This window comes from Phascolarctos cinereus, unplaced genomic scaffold (assembly GCF_003287225.1).
Source record: "Phascolarctos cinereus isolate Bilbo 61053 unplaced genomic scaffold, phaCin_HiC Scaffold_2;HRSCAF=192, whole genome shotgun sequence".
Lineage (NCBI taxonomy): Eukaryota > Metazoa > Chordata > Mammalia > Diprotodontia > Phascolarctidae > Phascolarctos > Phascolarctos cinereus.
This window is the reverse complement of record NW_027555625.1, coordinates 86,986,710-86,998,399: the sequence shown is the minus strand read 5'-3', so window position 1 is coordinate 86,998,399 and position 11,690 is coordinate 86,986,710. Positions and strand designations below refer to the sequence as shown.

At 43.3% G+C, this 11,690-nt stretch overlaps 1 long non-coding RNA gene across 1 annotated transcript in view; it reads left to right on the top strand.

The window, feature by feature from the left end:
* The first annotated feature begins 10,607 nt into the window (after nt 1-10,607).
* LOC110218565 (uncharacterized) overlaps nt 10,608-11,690 on the top strand; it is a 28,734-nt gene continuing 27,651 nt past the window's right edge. The window contains exon 1 of the long non-coding RNA XR_002327348.2: nt 10,608-10,739. This is a non-coding gene — a long non-coding RNA (uncharacterized LOC110218565). The remainder of the gene's footprint in view (nt 10,740-11,690) is intronic.

The window sequence follows — 11,690 nt, the reverse complement described above, 5'->3', positions numbered from 1 at the left end:
TCTTTGACGTTGTAGTTATTATGAAAGCCAACTGACTATGTGGAAAGAAAAAGGGTGAGGTGGAAGGGAGGGCCATGTTGGAAGTGGGGAGGAGCCTTAGAGCCTGGCTGAAGATGAGAGGAAGGGTAAACAGACATCCATCGATGGTGCAGCCTCTGCACACTGAGGACATGGCTCTTGAGTATTCATGGCCAGAAACGAGGGTCCAATGGGCACTGGTCACTGTGAATGAGTACAGTATCTCTGGCAGGTGGGGGATCTCCCAGAGACAGTCTCCAAACACATCAGCCCTACCATCAGCATGAATAAATTAGCATTGAAAATAATTTGTCAATCCATCTCCATCAGCAATGTGGGCTTCACTTAATTGAAAGAATTAGTTCTTTGTAGCGGCCTGAAGAATGCAGAGCCAAAGCACACGGAACGTTTTTCCCCAATGACCCAGAGACCCTTGGACGAACTCCTGGGTGCCATGAAAATGGATCATTTTGCAGAAAGAATATCATTGGGTGTTTATTTAACATCACTCCCCGTCCAAAAAAAGACCTTTGAAATGCTCTCACATCTGGCTGCCTCACTTCCCTCACTTTTTTGGGTAGGGAGAAAACTCCATCAGTCTGAAAACATTCAGCAAAGTGTAAATTAAATGTTCGGGGAGTCTGGGGAAGGGAACACATACATCCTGGGCTGGGGGAAGGAGCTTTGAGGGGAGGTACAGTGTGTGGGGAGAGGGAAGAGGAGTAGGAGGTACTGGACTCAGATTCTTGACTGATCGTGGGGCCTAGCTTGTCCAGTTTCTCTCAGAAATCCCTTCAGGCCCCCACCATTCTGGCCCCATTGATAGATGGACAACAGTCCAAAAGGAAGACAGATGGATGGCCATCTAATGAGAGGGTGGGGAGCACAGATGGACAACAGTATAACTGGAGAGAACAGACAGACAATGGTTTAGCAGTGAGGCCTGTGTCTCCTGTCTGGCCCTTATTTCCCAGTGCTAGGGCATACCTAGAATTCATGGAGGGCTTGGGAGGTATGTGTGTGAGACCCATCTGGCCTGATAGGCCATCAGCCCCAGCCCCTGTCAGTTCACCTCTCCCACCCTGGGTGGCCTTGGATGGAGGCTCAGCCAGGAGGAGGAGGGAAAAAGTTTTTTTTTTTTGAAAGAAAAAGGAAATACAAAATGGCTAAAAGTTTTATTTATTTAAAATAAAGGTTCAGCTATGCTCGACTGTAAACAAGCAGGCCCATTGCTCCCTCCCTGATGGACCCAGGCCGAGGGCTCAGACCACACAGGGAGCTCAGGGGCAGAAGGCTGAGAAGAGACCTTGTAGGAGCTGGGTGGGGTGGTGGAGGAGGGAGCAGGGGTGCCCAGGTGCAGGGAGGGGGAGAGGCTGAAGAACTCGGAGCTCCCTGCTGAGCACAGCTGGGATGGAATCATCCTAGGAGTAGGGAAGCAACTTTCCAGTCCCAACCACAGGCTCTTTGAGACAGACAGACATACAGAAGGACAGGCAGATTGACACCCACACTACCAATGACGAAATGTAGAAAATGAGGGGCCAGACTGAATGGCTCTAAGCTCTCTTTGATTCTGGAATCCCATGAATCCGTATATATTATCCAAAATGGTCAGATGGCCTAGGAGGGAGTGAAGAGAGGAGTGACAGTGAAGCTTGGGTGTGCATATGCCAGGACCCCTCACTCCCAGAGCGCATCACTCATACTTAGATACACAGAAGTACACAATACAGAAAATGCATGCACAGTTGTGCAGAGACAAAGGCATGGACACACACATACTCTTTAAAAGTGCTATGGTTTTTTAGGACAGGGGTCTTAACTCTTTTTCTGTTATATATCCCTTTGGCAATCTGTTTAAACCTATGGAGACTTCTAAAAGTAATGTTTTTTAAAAGCATAAAATAAAACATATAAAATTATAAAGGAAATCAAAAGTTAGTGAAAATGAAATGTAATTTTTTTTCTTGTCCTGTTTTGCCCACTTTCTGAAATCCAAGGGGTCCATGGACTCTGGTTAAGGTCCTCTGAAAAGGGCAAAGAATTTGGACTCTAAGAACCTGGGTTCAAATTCTGACTCTGTCACTTACTGGCTCTGTGACCTTAGGGCATTCACTTCCCCATTCTGGGCCTCTTTCCTAGTCTGTAAAATGTTCCTCTATAAATGTGAGCTCTTGTCATAGATATGACACCTCAGGACACTTAATGAGGGCAGGACTCTTGCTTCAAGTCACATCTTCCCTTGCCAGTTTTGCTCTCATCTTATCTTCTTGTCTCATTTATTTTGGATCCAGCTAAGTTTTTTTTTTGTCTCTTACTGTGTCAATGACAAGCCTATTTGCGCAGTTTATAAGTTTCCACAAGCTCTTTGAGTGTGATGGGGGAGGGGAGGGGGCATGAAGGGAGATAAGGCTGGGGGTCAGGAAAGGGAGCTGGGGGAGACCTTGACCTTCTGGCCCTTTGGGTGGTGGGAAAGAATTCACCTTGAGCCTCAGGACACTTGGCCACTGGCCAGGCCTGCTGAGGATGGACCAGGTAGGGATTAAATTTCTGTGTCCATGGTCAATAGCATATAAGCAAGATATGTTAATAGTAACAGCCTACTGTCTGGGGCTCACCCTTCCCTTGGGACTCTGACTTGAGGATTTGGGGCCAAAACCAGAACAGGAAAGAGCTCCGTGCTGAGCCCCTGCCGCACCCTGCTGAATAGACCCTCTTCTGTGGTGGCTGTTGACAGGAGCTCGGACTGATTACTTTAGTGTCTGAGCATAGAGGGAGGGATGGAGACGAGGAACAGCCGGGAGGCTGAGGTGGGGGAGCAGCCACTAGGGCTGCCTTTGCGTTCAGGAAGTGCTGAAATCAACAAGGTCCTTGGGATCCTGGGGAGAGAGAAAGCACTTTGGGATGAAAATGACCCTGGGAAGTCAGCCAGGGCTGCCTCCCTCTGGAGTCAGAGGTTTTATTGGACTTCAAATTCCGACATAAACCACTCTTTTAACCCCCCCCCCCCATTTTTTGCATTTTGAACATAACTGATGAAAGGCAGCTACACAGGAGAGAATGGATATGATTGTAAGCATGAATCCCAGGGCATGACATAAATCCATTCTCTGGGTTTGTCCCTGTGAATGCCACCCAGCATTAAACGAGGGAGCTCTGGCGCTAGGGAGGACAGACAGGCAAAGACTTGCAGGCCTTGCAGGAAGTCCAACTGGGAGTTCAGCAGCTGGTGATAAACAGAGAGAGCCCTTTTAGGCAAAATCTAATGCTCCTCCCTCCCACCCCTTCCCAGGCGGGAGAGCATTAATGGGGATGGGGGGAGGCAAGGAGGACTCCAACCCTTCTCTACAGGGACAGGGCAATTCATCCATTCTGCAGAAAGGCTGAGGAATTTGAACAGGAACAAAACCTATAAGGAGAGCTCTTATGTGATATGGGTGTGCTGACAGCCCCTTCCACATTGAAAGTAGACTGAAAGCTCTTTTTTTAGCTAGAGACAGGGAGCCATTCCTCCTATTTGTTTGCTTTTGTGAATGCATCCGTGTGCAAATGTTAATTTGTGATGGGCAGGAGGGAGACTAGGAGAAAGGAGTTTAGACCGAAACATGAGGGTAGAGAGAGGAGAGAAATATGAACTGCAAGAAAAAAGAAGGGGTGTTAAAGAGAGATTAGATGAGTTAAGGCAGGAGGTGACCAGTTTGGAAGTTGAGAGGTTGGAAGGCTGAAAAGATCTATTTCTACGAGTGGGAGATTAGGAGGCATATTAGCGCTTAGTCACCAGGGGATTTTTGTGGTGTTAGATTCAGCCTTCACTCAAGAGTATATTTTGGAGAATCTAGTTGGAAAGACTTTCAGTAGAGGAGAGCTAGGAGAAGACTTTAGATTGAATGAGGTGGAACTCTGAAGAGAAACTGCACTTATTGGGGAAATAGACAAAAGAAAACCCTGGGTTGAATGAAGACTCAACTTTGCAACTATGTTAAGTGTTAATGATTCAGCTACCCATGTATGATCCACCTAAATCCTTCTGGGATGTCTCAATGAATCATGGAGAAGACCCTGGGTTCCTGAAGACTACACCAGGATCTGGCATGTTCTACCATGTTGGAAAGGACTTGAATATGGGTTCTGTGACAAAACTTTGTGTCTGCTATTTGAGGACCAACCTAGCCAAATCTGATAAGATTCATTGCCAGAAGATTGGCCTGCTAGCTCATGATGGTGGTGACTGGTTTTTTTTTTTTTTGGTCTATAGCAACTGATGAAACTATTTCTTAAGGCATGGCGGGATTGTAACCATGGAGCTTTTGAAATATTAGAGCAGTGTATAATTGGTACTTTGAGATTTTAAAAGCAATTTCTTCTGCTTTAAACAACTGAGTTGGCTGAGTGGGATGTTGTTGATGACTCACCCCAGAAGGGAACAGGGGAGCAAAGGCTCTTTTTTAGAGGTCATAGTCCAAAGGGGAGGTCTTGCTAAGCCTTGGGTGGTAGCAGTGGAAGTGGCCAACTATGAAAGGAAGGAGTCTGCAGCTGGGCCTTCCCTGGGGTTTCATCACAGTGATTAATTAAGCATGAGCTTCCATTGGCCCCAGCTCTCTGAAACCCCTGGACTCCATGTGGCTCCATAAGAGACCACCTGAGCTCTTCAAAAAGAGCCCCAGGAGTCCAGGCATGGAATATTAGAGTCAGGAAGAAGACTGGTGGCCCTAGTTGGGAAAAGGCCTGCCTTAGTGTTGGAATGTGAAGAAAAAAAAAACCAGCCTCATGAGGATGGACTAGAAGAATCTTTGGCCAACGCTAAGGCCAAGGCTGAGGCAGTGAGTGAAATCAGCAAGTCCTGCTGCTTCCTTTGGAAGCTTTCCCATCTGGGCTCATAAAGATCTATTGATTGACTGTAAATGTGAAGTTTAGTGTTAGAATTCCCCAGACAACCTCGGTTTTCATCTTTGCTGCCATCAACAAATGGGTGCCTCTGTAGCTCTGCCTCCCTCTGGCTGCCAGCACATCCTGGCCAGCCCTTACTCATCTCTATTGAAATGGAACATAAAGCCATGGAAAAGGGCAAGAAGACTCTGTCAGAGGCTTGATCAGTGGTTATAGTCCTCACTTGTGTGAAACCACTCACCCTGTCCTGAGCACCTGGACAGTGAAGCTTAACCTTCTTCGTTAGATTTCTGTTAACTGTTCATTCATAGAATCATGGAATTGTAGAATTGGAAGGCACCTTAGAGATCTTCTCACACTCAACCCATGTATGAAGCATGACTCTTCCCTACAACATTCAACTTGAGAAACATTTATTACATGCCTGCTATATGCTGGGTACTAGGGAGACAAATTTGAAAGATGACACAGCCCTTGTTCTCAAGGAGCTTATAATGCCTAACAGGTGGGTATTCCCAGTGATGAGTTCACTGCTTCCCAAAGGAGCCCATACCATTGTTGGACAACTGTAACTGTTGTAAAGTTCCTTCGTGTTTTGAGTTATAATCAGCCTCTCTTGTAACATCCACTCACTGGAGCCAGTTTTGTCCTCTGGGGCCCAGAAAAATAATCTCCTTCTACCATGTAAATATTTTGAGATGATTTTTATGTGCTTCCTAAATCCTTTCTTTGGGTTAAATATGCCAAATTCTCTAAACTGATGCTCATGTAATGGGATTTCAGGTTTCCTCACCGTCCTGATTATCTTGCTCTGGATGTGCTCCAGTTTGTCAATATTTTTCCTTAAATGTGCTGAAGTCTTCATACCATTCTTCCCTTGTTGTTGTTCAGTCATTTTCAGTCATGTCCTACTCTTTGTGGCCACCTTTGGAGTTTTCTTAGCAAAGATACTGGAGTGGTTTGCTGTTTCCTTCTAAAGCTCATTTTACAGATGAGGAAACTGAGGCACCCAAGGTTAAGTGACTTGCCCAGAGTCACATAGCTAGGAAGTGTCTGAGGCCAGATTTGAGCTCAGGAAGATTCCTCACTACCTGTTCATTAATTCCCATCTATGCTGAATTCATGGATCATGAAATCTTTGTGCTCCCTTGGACATTACCCTTATCTCTTCCTGCCTACCAATAGTCTCATGGGCACTGCACTTTTGTGCTACTTTCTAGACTTAGGGTATTCATTTGTCCTTCCATTTTCTATTTTTTTACATTAAATTTTCTTTTAATTAACAAGCATTTATTTTTTCTCTTTCCCTCCTCCCCCTGAAAATCAAAACAAAAAAAAAACCAACCAAAACCTAAAACCAAACCAAATCAAACCAAAACAAAACCCCAAAACCAACCTTTGTAACAAATAAGATTTATCAAGCAAAACAAATTCCCATATTGGTCATGTTGTAAAAAATATTGTGTTTCTCATTCTACGTATTTAATCCATTCCTTCTCTGTCAGGAGATGGGTAGCATGCTTCATCATGGGTCCTCTGGAATCGTGATTGAGGTCCTCAAGTTTTCTAACTCACTTATTAGACTTTGAACACCTGTCAAACTTACGTAGGTTCTTCTAGTAAGCCGTCTTGCCATTCCTTGAATTTTCTCACTATATCCTACCCTACTATTACTTCAGATCTGGCACTGAAGTCCATCCCAGAGAGAAGGCTGAGTGGACTGAGTCACTTTTAACCTGTAACCGTATATGCTTATCTGAGCCCTAGTGAGTGAAAGATTTTGATGTTAGTTCAGCCTGCACCGCTGTGGCCTCTGGTCAGTCCCTTCACAGCTATTAGTGCCTCTTGCATCTCTACTGAAGGACTACCATGTTTGTATCTCAGGGTTATTCTATTCAGAGTCTCATAAGTCAGATGATAGATGGGACCTCAAACTCCCCTCCCCACCAAAGGTCTCCCCAAATGTGGGGGGCTGCAGAACAGCCTCTTTGAAAGCTTGTGTGGTCCTTCACTGTGGTCATTCTTCAGACATTTTAATTTCCTGTTCACCTGCTTGTCTATGGCTCTGATTTCGCTCAGCATTTCTTTGTCCAGGAGCAGGCAGACAGGTATCTCTGACTGAGCATCTGGTAGCCATTCACCTTTATGGCCACTGAAGCAAGAAATTAATTTCACTTGTTTCTTTAGCAATATCTGCTTCCTTTGACAGCAAGTCACCTTTATCACCTCTTAAAGCCTTATGACCTTCATCCCATGGTGTGCCCTCTGGGGCACTTTTTAAAAAAATCTTTTTATATATTTTGTTAAGTATTTCCCAATTACATGTAAAAGGTTTTTTTTTAACAATCATTTTAAAAAAAATTTGAGTTCCAAATTTCTCCTTCCCTCTTGTCCTTTCCTTTCTTTAAGAAGGCAAGCACTTTGATTTTGATTATATGTATGAGGTCATGCCAAACATATTTTCATATTAGGCATGTTGCAAAAGAAAACACAAACAAAAGAAAACAACAAAAATAAATAAATTTTTTAAAATGTGCTTCAATATGCATTCAGATTTCATCAGTTCACTCTCTGGAGGTGGATAGCATTTTCCATCATGGGCCCTTTGGGATTACCTTGCATCATTGTCTTGATCAGAGTAGCTCAGTCTTTCACAGTTGATCGTCTTGACAATATTGCTGTTACTGTGTACAATGTTCTTCTGGTTCTGTTCACTTCATTTTGTATGAATTCACACGAGTCTTCCCAGGTTTCTCTGAAACCATCCTGCTCATCATTCCTTATGGCGTAATAGTATTTCGTTGCAATCATATACCACAACTTGTTCAGGTATCCACCAATTGATTGGCATCCCCCTCAATTTCCAATTTTTTTTTTTGCCATCGTGAAAATAGCTGCTACACATATTTTTGTACAAATAGGTCCTTCTCCGTTCTGTTTGATACCAGAAGTTGAGGATACCAACTTAGTAGTGGTATTGCTGGGTCAAAGGGTATGTACAGTTTCATGGCCCTTTGAGTGTAGTTCCAAATTGTTCTCTAGAATGGTTGGATTACTTCACAACTCCACCAATAGTGCATTAGTTTCCCAATTTTTCCACATCTGCTTCAGCATTTGTCATTTCACTTTTCTGTCATGTTAGCTAATCTGATAGGCGTGAGGTGGTATCTCAGAGTTGTTTAAATTTGCATTTCTTTGATCAATAGTGATTTAGAGCATTTTTTCATGTGACTGTTGATAGCTTTGATTTCTTCTCAAAACTCTGCCTGTTCATATCCTTTGACCATTTATCTATTGGGGAATGACTTGTATTCTTATAAATTTGACTTAATTCTCTATGTATTTTAGAAATGAGGCTTTTATCAGAGAAGCTTGCTGTAAAATGTTTTCCCCTGGTTTCCTGTTTTCCTTCCAATTTTAGCTGCACTGGTTTTGTTTGTGCTAAAGCTTTTTAATTTCATGCAATCAAAGATATCTAGCTTATTTCCTGTAATCTCGTCTCTCTCTTGTTTGGTCATAAACTCTTCCCTTATCCATAGATCTGACAGGTACCCTCTGAGACACTTCAGACCTTTACTTCGTAAGATTCTGTGTCCTCTTCCAGCTTCACTTCTTGCATCTTTCTTTTTCTTCTAATATTTGTAAAAATATATACAAACTTGGAGTCAGCCATATCTGCTTCTCTCTAAGAATTACACAAATAGGGGCAGCTTGGTGGTGCAGTGGATAGAGTACCAGCCCTGAAGTCAGGAGGACCTGAGTTCACATCTGGCCTCAGACCAAACACTTGACATTTACTAGCTGTGTGACCCTGGGGAAGTCACTTAACCCCAAATGCCTAAAAAAAAAAAAGAATGAAATAAATAACTCAATTTGGTCTGATTAGCATAGGTATTGAAGAAATCAGGCTATAGCCAATTAAAAATTTAAATGCATTTAAATAAAACTTGAAAGTATGTCCCCAAGCCTGATCCTACCCATGCTTAAAGCCTCAGGGAAAGGTTAGATGCCTGGAAGCAAGAGTAGATTTCCATAGTCATCTGAGGAAATCTTTTGTCCTGTTGAATGGGGCTATGGACCCCAAAGTTTTAACTAGCTGGAGGCATTCTGGTCCTGGGCATGAAGGATGATGGTAGATCTTCTGGGGAGGGAAAATTAGGCGCTGGAGCAGTGAAATTGAACTAAGAAAAAGTGACAGGAGTAAAAAGGACCATGATGACTTCCAGGAGAAGAAGTGAATGACCATAGACAGATGGACCCAAGATGCCTGTCAGGAATGAATGACAGTTGTAGAATGCTGGATTGCTGTTGGCAGAATGGTAATGAGGTGGGATGTGGGAACAAACAACTGCTGAAGAGTGCCATTTGGAGGAGGCTCTAGCCAAGAAGCAATGAGGCATAGAATCCTGACGTGAAGAAGTGAATGCTAAGTTCTTTTCCCCATTCAGAATAGTACTAACAGTCACAGGGACTGTATAAGTCCCTGGGAATGTGATCTAGTGGACTGGGCAAGAATATCTTGACTGGTAAGGACTCTTGAGTTCTTTCACCATTAAAGGTAGTATTCTGAGTCATCAGAACTGGACATATCCCTTAAGGAAGGCCAAGGCCCATCTGAAAGGGGAAAGGGGCTCTCTTTTAGAGGTCAAAGTTTTGTAGCTCATTGATTGCTGTATAAGCTACTAATTCTGGCCATTTTATGAGTTTTTAGACCCATTCTCTTGCTAAGGTTCCACATAGGATATTATTGTAAGTCATGAAGATTTTAAAGCTACCTGGAGAAAGGTGGGAGCTCACCAGAAAGGAGAGGGATCCCTTGACTCTTTAGCAACTTTGGATTTCTTTTCCTTGATAAAGGAAAGTATGTCTAGTTCCCTGGGGGAGGAGTTGGAGGTCTACTGAAAAGGGGAGGATGCCTCTTGAATTTCTAAGATCTCAAGTATATCTTTTCCATATAAGTAGAATCTCTTCTGTATTTGATATTTTGTGAGGCTGAATGCTTGCAAGGGGTAGCTGATGGCCATCTTTGGGAGAATAACATACATTGATATCCTCAGATTTCACCTGGATAGGGGCAAATAAGTCAGAGAAGTGTAGCATTTTCCAAAGAGTAATTGGGGGTATCAGGAGGGAAGCTTTGACCCAAGAGTGAGAGTAGGAGTAAGGAACCTGTGGCCTTGAGGCAATATGTGGCTTCAAGGCTGCGGGTTCCCCATCTTTGGGCTAGAGGCTTGGTTTTTGAGCCAAGGCATAGGGATTTGGGTATGGGCAGGATCAGATTTGGGAGAGGGCAGATAGATTTTTGAAAAAAAAGTTTTTATTTAAATTTGTAATTGCCTAATAGCCTGCTTTCTTATAGACCTGTAATGCTGAGTTCAACTGCCAGGTCCCTGTCCCTTAGCCCCTGCTCTAGCACCCTGACTTTAGCTCAGTGTGTACTAGCTGGAGAGATAGTTCATTCTTAGTACATGCCCTGTGGTGTTGAGCAGTGTCCCCAGTCTAGGGAACAGGTTCTAACCCAGGACTTGGTTATAAACAATCCTGATCTAACCCTGGAGTTATGTCTACAGTACACCCAAATAACGGGCTGGAACCTGAAAAAAAGATCAGTCAGACTGGTTGTTTGGCATCCTATCAATACGTTCTTGGTCCCACCCAAAATTAACTGAATTTAACGGACTCTTTTCTCCCCTCCAGAATTTAGTAAAACCAGTCTGTGTCTATAGACGCAGTCTCCTAGTTTATCTTGGCTTTTGAACAACATTGGAGAAACTGCTCAGGAAGCCAGATGGGATGTCCGTGGCAGATGTCTCAGTCTCTGCACTAGATAGAAGGTTAGTCAGAGGGATATCTGTTTTTCAGACCTTACGTGTGGTCTAGAACTTTTTACTCTTTCTGTTGGTGCCCAATGCTAATTCCTTCTTCTCAAGGATAGGCCTTCTCTGTTCTATTCTCTACAAAAAAAGGATCATAGAATTTTGAACTGAAAGGGGCCTTAGAGATCATCATAGGCTACCTTTCCTTTGACTGTTGAGGAAACTGAGACCCAGACAAGTGAAATGTGTTGTCTCAATTCGCACAGGTAGTACGTAACAGAATTCAAACCCAAGTCCCCTGTCTTCACACCTCCTGGTTTTTTTTAAATTCCTCACTGCTTCTCTGTCCCTTAAGGTGTCCCTGGACAAGAAGCAGTGTAGGGTGATCCTCAGCTCTGGTTAAGCCTCTGCTATATCTGGAAAAAAAGCAATATATACATCTTCCTACTTCTATGAAATCTCATTTCTACTCCTGAGAAGCCCTATCCAAGAGGCCTAGGGATGTGGATGCCACAGACTGAATCCCATTTGTGGTTATGTTCTCTTTTAGACAATAAGGCATCTGGCTTCTGAAGACACAGATGTTATGTAGCAAATGGAGGTGAGGGCTGGAATTTTAGGGAGGATGCCTTAGATAATAACAATTAGGTGTGCTTAGATAATAATTATTTGTGTTTCCGTAACAACGTAAGATTTATAAAGCCTTTTCCTTATAGTGCTCCTCCCTATGAGGTAAATAGTACAAATTTCATCCCTTCTTCATAGATAAGGAGAGATGAAGGTCCAAGGTCACCCAGCTTGTGAAGTGGCAAAGCTGAGACTCAAATCCAGGTCCTCTGGTTCCAAATCTGGGGTTCTTTCTACTATACCTCACTGCCTATAGGAAGAAATGATGACACTCTGCTATTGGTAGCTTCTCAAATTGTGATTAAAAATCATACATTTTGATTATAGTTAGGAATAACTGGG